The following is a 14130-nucleotide window of genomic DNA, read 5'->3' on the forward strand; positions in this document are numbered from 1 at the left end:
GACATTACTATTTTCGAACTTCCGTGTTCGACTATAGTACAGTTGACGTAGTGCCGTTCGACATTTTAATAGTAAACCGTGAAATGTACCTGAATTAGTAAAATACTATTCCAGTAATGTTAACAGTCATTTTTGGTGGGAAGTGGAGTTTGTCCTGGCCCCCTTAATGTAATCAGTTAAGACTGGTGCACTTCAGGCAAAATGGAAATGAAATGCCTTTATTTGCAAAGACTGCAGTTTGACAAATGGTGTGTTTCACATTTTATATTTCTTGCAACCACTGCATACTACCTTAATTAAACATTACATGCATTTAACACTCTGAAAATGTACTTGCCTACAAAACACACAAAAACCATCTGAGGGCAATTATTTGATGTAGAGAGTCTGCTTAGGTATTATGAAGTTAAACATGTCATACATTTTACAATATTAGCTGTGGCCCACAGCTCCATTACCTGACAACCATGAATGTTTAAGTGAAGAGCCAGGGCTACTGCTATACAAACAGCTTTAAACAAAACAAGCAAGTTAAACCCAGACGCATTTCAAGACAATGAGACACAGATTAATGAGTCAAGTAGCCCCAATCCCCACCTATACAGTGTGTGAACTACAGATTTTAGCTCCATTTAGAAATGACAATCCTGTAACCCATCATCTAAGCCAGACCCTTTAATGGAAGGCAGAAATGATCAACAAATATGCCCAGCATCAGAACCAAAGCGAGCAAAACCAGATCAAGTCAGTTTACTTACCAAACCTAACGTTAGTCTTGTCTCAATTAAAATAAATACATGCAACCAGTAAAATGTCATGTACATAGAACAGATGCATCTTGGACATAATAATAATGATAATAATAATCTTTAAGTGAGTGAGAAAAGTACAGTTTTGTACCTACCATAAATGTAGATGTCCGAATTGGATAGCATCTGCAGTCATAACAACTGGGTTGTCCTGTCGTCAGGCAGCCCTTCAGTCGGCCGGATTCCAAAGTCCGGGTCCGGCTTCGGCTGATGTCGCACTTCACCCGACGTCATCTCTGTTGGTCTTGGGGTATAAAAGCATCAGCCGACGCCATTTTCTTCAGTGTTTCTTGCCCCAGATGCCAGAAGCCCTATAGAAGGCTAAAAATTTTGGATAGATGCCAATGTTTCCAAAAGATAGAGGTGAACACAAAAATAAGCATGTATGTACATAAATACAAACAAATACACCATGAAAGAAATCCCCCCACTAGCTAGCTATTAGAAGGGTAAACACCCTAGGAGTACCACAGAGGGCAAGGAGGGAGGGTAATCCTGACTGCAGATGCTATCCAATTCGGACATCTACATTTATGGTAGGTACAAAACTGTACTATGTCCTTCATGGATGCATCTGCAGTCATAACAACTGGGTAGAATACCATAGCCAACTAGGGGAGGAGGATAAAAGTAGATTATGGTGTATTTAGGATCCCTTGCAGAACAGCAGTGGCAAACCCTGCTCGGGATCTGGAATATAGAGGTAAGTTATAATGCTTGGCAAATGTATGCACGGAGGTCCAAGTAGCCGCCTCAATAATGTCTTTGGTAGCCACTCCTCGTAAGAATGCTGTGGTAGTGGCTGTTGCCCTTGTAGAATGAGGTCTTATGTTCTGTGGAATTTGTTTTCCATGGAAGGAGTAACAGAATCGTATGCAATTTCCTATCCATTTGGAGATTGTCTGTTTGGAAATAGCTTTTCCTTCCCTTCCTGTTGCATAGGCTACGAAAAGTTGGTCAGTCTTTCTGCTATTTTTTGTTCTGTCCAAGTAGTAGCGTAGCTGTCTATGTACATCCAAGGTATGCAGTATTCTTTCCCTCTGTTTTGTGGGTTGGGAAAGAAGGTAGGTAGGTGGATTGCCTGGTTTAAAGACACTCTGGATACCACCTTAGGCATAAATGTAGGATTAGTCCTCATGGACACTCTATCTTGGTGGAAGATTAGAAAGGGTTGCACTGCCATTAAGGCCTGTAGTTCTGAAACCCTCCTTGCTGAAGTAATTGCCAGTAGGAAAGCAGTTTTCCATGACAGGTGTTGTAGGTCTGCTGTTGCTGCTGGTTCAAAAGGTGATAGTGTCAATTTTTCTAGCACAAAGTTCAAGTCCCAAGCTGGCAATGGTGGTTTCCTTGGAGGTTTTACATTCTTGATTCCTCTGAGGAACTGCCTGAGCAAAGGGTGTGAAAAACAGGTGGATCAAAGCTGTATTCTGCTGAAATAGCTGATGCATGAATCTTGATGGAGGAGTAGGACAGGCCTGAATGAAGTAGTTCGCCAGATACTCCAGAATGTTAGGCATATCTATGTTTGATACATCTTTTCCTCTTTCAGAACTCCAGATGACAAACCTTTTCCATTTCCCAGCATAATTCCTTCTAGTTGAAGGCCTGCGTGCTTCAAGAATAATGTCTTTAACTCTTTGTGAAAGTTCTGTATTAGCAGCTGCTATGTGATGTTCCATGCAGTCAGTTGCAGCGTTTTTAGGTTTGGATGCATGGTGCTGAAGTTGTTCTGGGTTAGCATCAAAGGCATCAGGGGTATTGGCCACATATTGTTCCGAGACATGCTCCTCAGCAGTGGGTACCAATGCTGTCTTGGCCAGTTTGGAGCTATCAGGAGTATCCTTGGACGTTCCTCCTTGATTTTTAGTAGTACTTTGTGTATCAAGGGAAGAGGTGGGAATGCATATGCTGTTAGGCCTTTCCAGCTGAAGGAGAGCGAGTCCACTTTCCATGCTAGTGGGTGGAATGTCCTTGTGCAGAATTTTTGAGCTGGTGATTGAGAGGTGATGCGAATAGATCTATCTGAGGCATTCCCCATTTCTTCGAGATGGTCTTGAAGATATCCGGGTGCAGCTGCCATTCGTGGGCATCCGATGTGGTCCTGCTTAACATATCTGCTAGAGGGTTTTCTTTTCCTGGCACAAATATTGCCTGTAACTGGATGTTGTAGCTGAGTGCCAGGGTCCACAGCTCCAAAGTCATTCTGCATAGGGGGTAAGAATGAGTGCCTCCCTGTTTGTTGATGTACCACATGACTGTGGTGTTGTCTGTCCTTATCATCAAGTAGTCCTCCTTGAGAAATGGTCTGAACTTTTGGATTGCCAGTTTTACTGCCAGCATTTCTTTTAGGTTGATGTGCAGGTGAAGTTGGTCCTGTGTCCACAATCCTTGTACGCATTTGTCCAGCATATGCGCCCCCCATCCTAGGTCTGAAGCATCTGTTGTGATGGTCTGGCTTGCTTGACCCTTGCGAAAGGGCAGGCCTGGGTTTGACTGGCATGCCTGAGCCCACCATAGGAACTCCTGTTTTAAGCATGGTATTAGTGGGATTTCCGTTTCTAGGCTGTGTCTGTGTTGGGACCATAAATTCTTTAGGTACCACTGTAGTTTTCTCATATCTAGTCTGGCAAATGGAACCAAGATTATGCATGATGCCATGAAACCCAAGGCCTGCAGTACCTTCCTTGCTGTTAACTTGTTCAGTTTTGTTAATGCCAAGAAGTAAAGAGGGAGCTCTTTTTGTTTTTCTGTAGTTAGGAATGCCATTTGTCTTACTGTGTCCAATTCCGCTCCCAGGAAAGTCCTTGTCTGGGATGGTATCAGTCTTGACTTTTGTAAATTGACTGTGTATCCCAGTGCTTGAAGCAAGTAAATGACCCTTTGTAAATCTGTTGTCAGCTTGCTTTTGTTGTCTCCTTGTATCAGGCAGTCGTCCAGGTATGGATAAATTTGAATTCCCTGTAGTCTGCAATGGGCGATTACTGATGCCAGGCATTTTGTGAATACTCTGGGCGCAGTAGATAAGCCAAAGGGCAATGCTGAGAATTGATAGTGCTCTGATCCTGCAAGAAATCTGAGGTATCTTCTGCAGATTGGTCGAATGGGGACGTGCAGGTATGCCTCCTTGAGATCTAGAGTTACCAGCCAACACTCCTTGCCCAGCATGGGAAGAAGTTGCTGTAGGGTCAGCATTTTGAATTTTGGGACAATGATGTAAGTATTCAGGGTGGACAGGTCTAGAATTGGTCTCCAACTTTTTCCTTTCTTGGAACTAGGAATAGTCTGGAGTAGAACCCCTTCCTTGCTCTGCTGTTGGCACTTTCTCCACAGCTCTCATGTTTGCTAACTCCATTATCTGTTGTAGAGCCTCTGTCTTTTGATTTGGAGGTAGATTTGGCATTCCTCTTTGTCTGGTAAAGTGTGGAAGTGGGACCGTAACCTTGATCTATGGTTCGTAAAATCCACTTGTCCTTTGTTATGTGGTGCCAGTTTTTTGAAAATAAGGTTAGCTTTCCGCCTAGAGGAGCTGCTATCTGTTCCCTGGTAGGCGGGTTTAGGATTAAGTCACTGTGGCTGTGTTGATGTAGTGGCAGGTGTTGAGTCTGTGCCTCTGTTGTTACCTTGCCACTGTCGTCCTCTGTAGGCACCTCCTCTGGATTGGTTTCTGCCTCTGGAACGCCTATTCCTGCCCCTTTGAGGTCTTGTGGAGTCAGGAAAGGACCAATTTTTGGCAGGCCAGTTCCTGCTAAACCTTGGGGGTTGAACCTGCAAGAAATCTTTAACTGTCTGGACTGATTTTGCCTTTTCTTCCATTTTCTTCATAACCTGCTGGGCAGGCGTACCAAACAAACTTGTTTTATCCATAGGAGCATCTAGCAATTTAGATTTAACATGATTCCGTAAAGCTTGCTCCTTTAGCCATGCATGCCTTCTAATTACAGTGCCAGTCATGGCTGATCTAAATGAAGCCTCCAGTGCATCATAGCCACATTTTAAAGAGTGGTTACTAACTTGCTGTATGTTACTTACCATTTCTAATACATATTTCTTATCAAGAGATTCATCAGTGGTTAGCTTTTTAGTTAACTGATCAAGCATAAACTCTTGGTATTGTATCATGTGAAACTGACAGTTTAAAGCTCTAGCTGAGAGAGTGGCTGAAGTGTAAACCTTTTACCCCATCTGTCTAATGACCTTGCTTCCCTTTCAGAAGGAACAGGGTTTTAGCTGTGGTCGCTGCTACTGCCTTGGGACCCTGGGAAATAGTTTCGGGTCTGCAAGAGGGGCCTTGTAAAGGTGGTGATGAGTATCTGGCACCCTGTAAAATCTGTCTGGTTTGGCAGGGGCTGGGGTAAAGAATCTGGAGCGGAGCAGACATCATTGAAAGCATCATCCACCACAGAGAGAACAGGAGGTATAGCTAAGGGCCTGTGCTGTGGAAGGTGCAAAAGGTCCTAAGTCTTTTCCTGGAGTCTGAAAAATCCTGTTGCTGCCATTGAACTGTTCTCGCATGGCATGCAAGGTTTCGCCAAAGGAGAATTCTTCTGGTGGGGAAGCAGCTGGAATGGATTCTTCAGCATCAGAATCTTCAAAATTGGAGAAAGGAGCCTCTGGCTGGTCAGTAATGTCTGATTCATCATCAGAATCATCAGAGGACACTGGCTCATGGGGCTCTGCCCTAGGTCTCTTCTCTGGGGGCTGAGAGGCCCTGTCTGGGTGAGATTGAGATCCTCTAATTAATGAAATTAAATCTTCTGCCAAAGTAAGCATTTGAGAACTGGAAGAGGGCCTGGTTGAGGGGGGTTTAACAGGCACTGTTTTAGTAGTCTTGGCTGCTTTAGCCCTGGCGAAGGCCTTAATGGACATGGCTGCTGGAGGCCTAGCAGCACCACGTGCTGGGGTAGAGACATCCAAGGGAATGGTGTCTGATAAGTCAGTGGTAAGCACCGTAGTGGGTAAAATTTCTGAGGCCGATTCAAGAGTGTTAGCAGGGACCTCAGTTGTAGAGATAGATTCAGCTGTATTTTGATCAGTTTTCTCGGTTCCGCCCGAAACCGAGACACTTGCGGTTTGCTTAACCATGGTTTCGGCCGAAACCACGGACCGCGAGTGTCGGTCTTTTCTTTGCGTTTTGGCAGAATGCGAGTCGGAGGATCCGACGGCATAATGTACGCAAAATCAGAACCGAAAAGTGTTCTGCAAACTCCGACCGACGCCTAAGCGTTCGTCGGTTGAAAGAAGCACAGGACGAACAGGCTGCTACGTCGTGGGCTGGGCCTAAGCAAGGCAGGCAGTAAGAGTGGAAATCTTTATGAGGTATTTGTTTCCCACAGGTTAAACAATTATTAACTTTTTCTGACATCGGCTGAGGCAAGAAAGAGTCCCCAACGGGGTACTTAGCTTTAGAAGTCTTCGAAGTAGTATTCGGTAGAAGTAATCTCTGGATCCGACCGACCGGCACTTGCGAACAGCTTTTGCTTCGGGCGCCACGCGGCAAGAAAGACTGAAGAAAATGGCGTCGGCTGATGCTTTTATACCCGAAGACCAACAGAGATGACGTCGGGTGAAGTGCGACATCAGCCGAAGCCGGACCCGGACTTTGGAATCCGGCCGACTGAAGGGCTGCCTGACGACAGGACAACCCAGTTGTTATGACTGCAGATGCATCCATGAAGGACATCTGCTAATCCCATACTGAGAGTACTTAGACAGAGAATAGGACTGAATAGCAAGCTGATAGCCTTCTGAATCAAGTGTCTAAAACAGTCTGAATGCAAAGCAGATGAGCTCTCTTGCTCAAACTCTGAAACAGAAAAGAAGGTGCTACCGGAGCTGGGAATGGTGGTAATAGTCCCCCAAAATGTGTCTCGTTCTGTTACAGGCGGAAAGAAGAAGAAAATAGGGCTCCCTAAGGAAGATGAAATGACGGACAAAGAAGAAGGAAACAAAGCTCCATAATAAGGAGGAGATGATGATGCCAGAAATGGAGCACCAGGACAAGGAAAAGGAGCTCCTATAAAATTAAGCACCTAAAGTGGAGGTTATGCTCCTAGATTAGAACTTACAAATTATAAATGTGTTCATTTCCTCAAATGAAACTGGTACATACATTGATAAAAAAGAGAGAGATCAAAAAGAAAGTGAAACTAAAGCATGTGCAGAATTCATAAATGAAGACGGGGATTACGAATTCCAAACATATGCAAGAAATTTTAATGCAGTCGCAGCCAGATACTGTGCAACAATGAAGCGGCTAGTTATCAAGATGACTAATTTATAAAATGAAATTTCCTCTTAACAGTCACATCATTATTCAAGAGAATGCATTACCCCTATTTGGCAGTAAATCAGTTTTTGATTCTGATACTGTACTACGCCTGAAATCTAAGAACTTTGTTAAAAATCCTGTAGTACTTGAGAATATAGTGGAACAGCAGACAAAATTTTGCAGTTTTCTTTAATGACTTTTTGGGGAAGATCCACTGAGCAGCTTCAGCTGAACACTGGTGACCGTGCTAAAGAAAACAAAAGTTATGTATTTACCATAACAGGTCTTCATGACCCATGTCTGTCCACTTCAAAGTGGAGGACTGGTGACCACAGACATTACTGATTCAGCATGTCAGGCTTTTCCTAAAGCTCAAGCTCCTCCCCAACCTCCAGTAATGCCCCTCATATCCCTCTCTACTCCAGACTGAGCTTTAGAGTTGATCAGCTACAGCAACAGGATAATAAAGCATGGATACCCCTTAACCAAGCAACAGGATAATAAAGCATGGATACCCCTTAACCAAGCAACAGGATAATAAAGCATGGATACCCCTTAACCAAGCAACAGGATAATAAAGCATGGATACCCCTTAACCAAGCAACAGGATAATAAAGCATGGATACCCCTTAACTAAAGAAATCACACATCCTTTCCTTCTGAAGGCATCTGGTGCTGTCAACTATGTCATTAAGGAGTTGGTAGATGACAAGTGGAAGGGACAAGAGGGAGGGTATGTTGAAAGATGGACATGGATCATGAGGAGCTATCATTATGGTAATTACATCATTTTTGTATCTTACATGTTCCAGTCAATCCACTTCAAACTGTAAGACAGCCCAAGCTACATGTCTTAGGTGGCATCATGACAGAATATCATGGAAGATGGTGGCTCAGAAGGAAGACCTAGGCATTGAGATCACAACCAGCTTACATTGTCATGAAGCATATGTTGCACAAATATCATCTACTGACAAGTTTCTGAAGAAAGCTAAGGATCTGGTTGAAGCAGCTCTAGGTCAGTTTGGAACTGCCTTGATTTAAATTTTCCTTGTGACATAAATAAAACATGTTGATGAGACAGATATGTGCCTCAAAGGATCTCCATGCTCTGGAATAGGCTTCCCATCCAAGTAAAGCACAGCCCATCCCTAACCCTAATTAAGCGTAACCTTGACCAATGCACGGGAAAGTGGAAATCCACTCCAGGTCTGGTCCCATACTTCTGATAGACAGGGGCAAGCAGTAATACTCAACCTACACACCTACACACCTACACACACACACACACACACACACACACACACACACACACACACACACACACACACACACACACAGACACAGACACAGACACAGACACACACACACACACACTAGAAACTTCCTAACTAGCATAGCCCCCATTAATAAACACCCATGACACACAAAGTCACAACTGGGCTGGGTTGCATGGCTAGGCTTATAAGGACCGTGGTGGCAGTTAGCTTAGTACATATCTGTGAAGTTAGAACCACAGCAATAACTAATATGATCTGTTAGCCACCAATACAAACTAACTTTGAAATTTTTGACCCATTCTCCTAGAAATAAAGAAGTGATCAGCCTTTCTATAATTTATGGTGCTATGCAAAGAGAATCTCAGCTACATGCAAACATCTAAAAGTGCTACTTAAATATACCTCTGTTAGAATACTCTGGAAAAAACTGGCAGAAACTAGACTAATTAACGTTCAGTTCTGAACCAAGTTTAGGCATATGGATACCCATCGTTGTGAAATAGTGAATAAGGAAGATGGCAACAGAGAGCTTGTAGTTCTTAGACTCTCCATGCCAGTATTCTTGCTTTGAAAAACAAGGTCTTCCAAAAGAGGTAGTTGACATCTGCTAGGGCAGTAGGTTCAAAAGAAAACATTGTCACCTTTTCCAAGACAAAGTTGAGATACCACTGTGGAAAAGGAGCTCCGAGTGAAAGTCTCAGCAGGAAAGTACCCCTCAGAAAGGCTCCACAAACTTTCTAGGCTGTAAGAGAAGAGTTAAAACCTTGATGAAAGTAAAAGTGTACTCCCAAGGTGGAGAAACATAAGCCCTTGTCAAGGATATCTGCCAGAAACTGAAGAGTATAAGGGATGGGTCTGTTAAAGAATGTACTCTCTTCCCAGTATTCCACAAGCATGGAATTTACTCTACTTTTCTTTAGATGGCTTTTTCTAGTACATGACTTTTGATCTGCTGTTAGGATATGGAACAGCCATGGAAGGTACACAGCCTTTTTTGGCAGTTAATGGAACTGGAGAAATTATGTGGTTAATTTAAGGGTGTGGTCTGCTGGACAGATGTTAGAGAAGGCCTACGTGAAACTCCAGAAGCAAGGGCTTCTTTATCAGGTGATGCTGTAGAAGAGGTAAATAAACCTATTGGCATCAAAAAGGTCTATCAGAATAACCTCAGCCTTGTACAATCTGCATTTCTGCAGAAATCTCACTAAGGAAAACAGTAGCCTTGGCGGCCACTGGAGGATGAGAGCATCCCAAAATGTCTGCCCTGTGAAGAAACGAAAGAGAAGGAGTTGATGCATTGAGTATTGCTTGGGGAGGCAACCACATCAAAGCAAGGTTTCTCCAATTAAATAAAATCATCTGCACTATTGCTAGACTTAGAGGCCCAATCATATGTGCCTGTCTACTAGCAATAAGGCTCAATTGAGGATGTCCACATTAGAACTTCAATGCCCATTCTGAATGCCTCAAGGCCTTCTCACAGAAGAGCCTGGATTCCTCTTGTTTGTTGATGAAGCACACTGCTGACATATTGTTGGACTTTATTGTGAGTGCACCTTGAGGAAGTTAGTCCTGAAAAGCAAGCAGGACAACTCTCATCTGCAGGATATTGATGTGCAGTAAAGCCTCCTGTTGAATCAAGGCCCTTTGATCACCTGACCCTGAACAGCAACCCTACCCCACCCCACGGGAGACATCTGTGGTGACTCTGATTGTGGGTATGAGACAGTTCCATCAAAGTAGATGCTTGCAACATGCATTGGGTAATCGAAGGGCCTGACTCATGGGGATTTCCAACTAAGACCACTGTATACTAAGGTTCCACTGTAGTATTTTTGTGTGGAATACTGCTAACTGTACCACATGAAAAGTTGTTGACGTAAAACCCTGTACTTGAGAATTATGGTCGATGACAGTGGAAGGTGTTGCAGAAGCAGAGTTACTGCAGACTGTATTGATGCTATCCTGTCTGGTGTGAGTCAGGCCAACTTCTGTACTGTGCCCCAGTGACAGCCTGTCAGTATGAGAACTTATGATGCCTCACTGAATTTCACCAAGGAAAAACAAAACTGCAGTAAGTTGTCCTCACGCATATTAAAACTCCCTCCTACATCATAGACAGGAGGAGGAACAATGGAAGGGATATGGTAATGCCTTGTTTCTGAGCAGTTTCAGATGAGCTGCAATTACTGACATGCACCTTAGGGGCAGTGGTGAGACCAAATAGAAGGAGTCTGAAATAGTAATGACTGGCTCTTACCCAAAAGTGCATGAACTCCCTGAAAACCTTTGCTATTGTTATTTACAAGCAGGCATCCTGTAGCTTAAAAGAGCACATCTAATCTCCCTCCTGTAGACAAGGATGGATCGAATGCCCTCTGATCATTCGAAACTCAATTTTTATCACATACAATTTTAGGCCTTTAAGAACTGAGTATCAGTCTCAGGCCCTTCACCTTTTTTTTAGGGACTAAATAGAATCTGGAATAAACTCAGGACATTTTTGGAATGATGGAACCTCTTGGATGATTTTGACTAGGAGATTGGTTACCTCTACTTTGACTGCGTCCTTTAATCAGGGTGGAACATCTGTAAACATTACTGTCGCAGAACGGAAAAGAATTAAAAACTTGAGACAGCACAATGTTTGGCGAAAATGATTACCTACTATACATCAGTCAGAAGAGAAGCAAGTTTATCCTGGCAAAAAAGAGGGAATCAACAGGCAGGCACAAGATTCAAGTTGCTATATCCAGCTGTCTTCATATAATTTCCTAGAGAATTAAAGATGTTTTTGGAGGCAGAATATGATACATTGCAAATAAAAATGTTTAGCCAACAAAGAGGGAGACAGGTAGGTGAAGTGGACTCTGGTTCTCATTTTTTTACAATTAACAATCTATCCTTTTATGTGACAGAAATATAAAATTTAATAAATCTTTAAAATATTTCTACTGCAATGCCCAAATTTGGGGAACAAAGGAAGTGAGTTAAAATGTATTGCACTTTCTGTGGGACCTGATTTTGTTGCTTTTACTGTGAAATGGAATTCATTTGATTTACAAATAAGAGATATAACAAATTTGAATGAATATGAACATGTAAGAGAGGCGGAGACATAATTTTACAGGTTAGCAATTTCATTTCTTACAAATTTGTAAAGACTATTGCTGAGTTGGCGTGTAGAACAGTCCAAGCTAATGGAAAACTGTTGCATGATCCTACAGCACTGACACTGTCATCGTACACCTGCAATGGATTTATATAGGAAACATGAATTTAGATTATAAAAATCTGGTACTGATGGGCAATTTTAATTATCCTACCATTGACTGGCAAGTTTGGTAGTGGTGCTGTGGTAGCGTTGTCGCCTCACAGCAAGACGTTGTCGCGTTCAATTCTCAGCTACAGCGTCTTCTGTGTGGAGGCATGCGTGAATGGGCGTGCCTTCGTTGAAGGTTGTGCGTCAGGGCTGGTAACTCGGCACGTAAAAATCTACTACCAAACATTAGCGGACTGGAGTTCCGCTGTGGCAACCCCTAACCAATAAGCCTAATAAGCCAAAAGACACAACAACAACAACCACTGACTGGCAAGTAAATGAAGGAAAAAAATAATTGTGAAATTGAATTTATCGAGAATTTTGAGTATCATAATATTGCACAACTGATTTTGGAATTGACTCGGAAATAGTTATATCCCAGACTATTTAGGTAAGGATAATCCAGTTTTAATTGAAAATATTTACTTCCTCATCCTCTAGGATTACCTGATCATCTGTCCTTCTCATTTGAAATAGCTGCTAAAGGTAAACCTAGAATATGGTCTCAACATTTTAACTACGGCCTAAATGACTACAATCAGTTAAAGAATAATTTGCGATCTTTGGACTGGGTAGAGATGACTGAGTCAGTTAGTACGGGTTACAAGAATAAAGAATCTCTATTGTATAAGAGTTTAATTTTATAGAACAGTAAACTCCAAAAATAAATTCCCAATATGGTAGAATTACAACTGAACAAATTACAAAACAAGAAAAAGAGGGTTTCTTGCGTTTGCGATGCACTTCCAAATAAGTTTAATAAAAAGAAGTTAAGGTTGGGAAGTAAGGAACTATTGTTAAGGAAAAGAAGTGAAAAAAAATAAAATATGAAAATTTGCTGGCAAATAATCAAACACACACCAAAAAAGAAATGTAAATATACTAATTCCTTCCAAACTGAAACAGAACATATTCATTCTACTTTTGTAGATGAGGTGATTAGTGATTATGAACTGATAGCTAATAAATTTAATGAATACTAACTGTTTTTGGCATTGATGTGACTGATGATTCTCAATTCATGGAAGAAAGATTTGGTTGTATGACAAAATGTCCTAACATTACTAAAGAGATGTTACTGAGAGCCTTAAATATAATTAAATGTGATATGTCGAGTAGACCAGATTGTATTCCTGGAATTTTATTTTTAATATAAAAAATAATTTAGTGAGTATATTAACTAGTAGAAAAACAAAAAGCAGGCTGCCAGCAACAAAGAACTCACTTTATTACAGGATAAAATTTCAGCGCTTTTATCTAAAAATGCCAGAGACTTCATCAGAATGATTCTGATGAAGTATCTGACATTTGTAGACGAAAGCGCTTAAATTTTATCCTGAAATAAAGTCAGTTCTTTGTGCTGGCAGCCTGTTTTCTGTTTTTCTATCAGTTTGTGTGTTAATGCTTTTACTAGTATATTAACTAGGACATTTAATTCCATGACTTATAATGGATAAGGACAATGTTCTTGGAAGGAATCATTAGTTACTCCATTTTTTTAAATCTAGAGATAACATGGCAGTACACAATTATTGTCTAGTAAGTCTAAAACCAATATTATGCAAATGCTTTGAGAGCTGTATTAGTGAAGTCATACTTAAAGAACGTAATCTTGCACTGCTTAATATTTTTTCAACATGGCTTTTTGAAAGGCCCTCCTACAGTCACTAATCTGTCAAGCTTTTATGATTATATCTCTTGGGCTATGGAGAAAGGAACTAAGATGGGTGAAATGTATTTGTATTTAATAATCATAAAAAATAGGCAAATTGGCACCCCAAACAAACACCAAGAAACAAATCCAAGGTACCAAGGAGTCAAAACCAGCCAGCAGAGTCCATAAACGAATTTTAATAAAAAATAAAACACATGAACGCAGCCACATAAAACATAGCGTTTTCTTTTAAAACTTCATCAGATGTGGATCTAACAGACAAACTCAGAGTTATACAGCATCCTAACAAGCAAACTGACCAATACAAAAAGACAAGTTATTAAGACATCATTGTCATGAAACTCATGAATATTCATCACAAGCCATGTTAAAAAGACTAAAAGGCTTCTTAAAATCAAGTTAAAAAATGCTGAAATACATTTAAAAATATCAATGTTATAAATTATCTAAAAATGTAACTCACTTCTCCAAAAAAAGATTAAATGAATGCTTAAATAATTTACTTTAAATGTTATATGAATGAATGTGTGTGTTATGTAAAACACCAGACATCAGCAGCAGTAAGTAAATGAATAAGTATAAAAAGTTATCATTTGGCGCCCTCAAGTGAACAAAGTGTAAATCACAGACAAAAGTATGTGTATGTACAATATACACAATACACACAAATTAACTGTGAAGTGTGGGTTTAATAATGAACATTTTCATTTTTATAACTTGGCTGCCCTTAGTTTTAAGAGGGGAACAATGGACACACTTTCATTTAATCCTGGTGG

At 41.2% G+C, this 14130-nt stretch overlaps 1 protein-coding gene across 7 annotated transcripts in view; it reads right to left on the reverse strand.

Moving 5' to 3' along the window:
- Positions 1-14130, reverse strand: part of CIZ1 (CDKN1A interacting zinc finger protein 1) — a 2016138-nt gene that overhangs the window by 246208 nt on the left and 1755800 nt on the right. The gene's annotated exons all lie outside the window — the stretch shown is intronic.

This window comes from Protopterus annectens, chromosome 16.part0, assembly GCF_019279795.1.
Source record: "Protopterus annectens isolate FY-2018-M chromosome 16.part0, PAN1.0, whole genome shotgun sequence".
Lineage (NCBI taxonomy): Eukaryota > Metazoa > Chordata > Ceratodontiformes > Protopteridae > Protopterus > Protopterus annectens.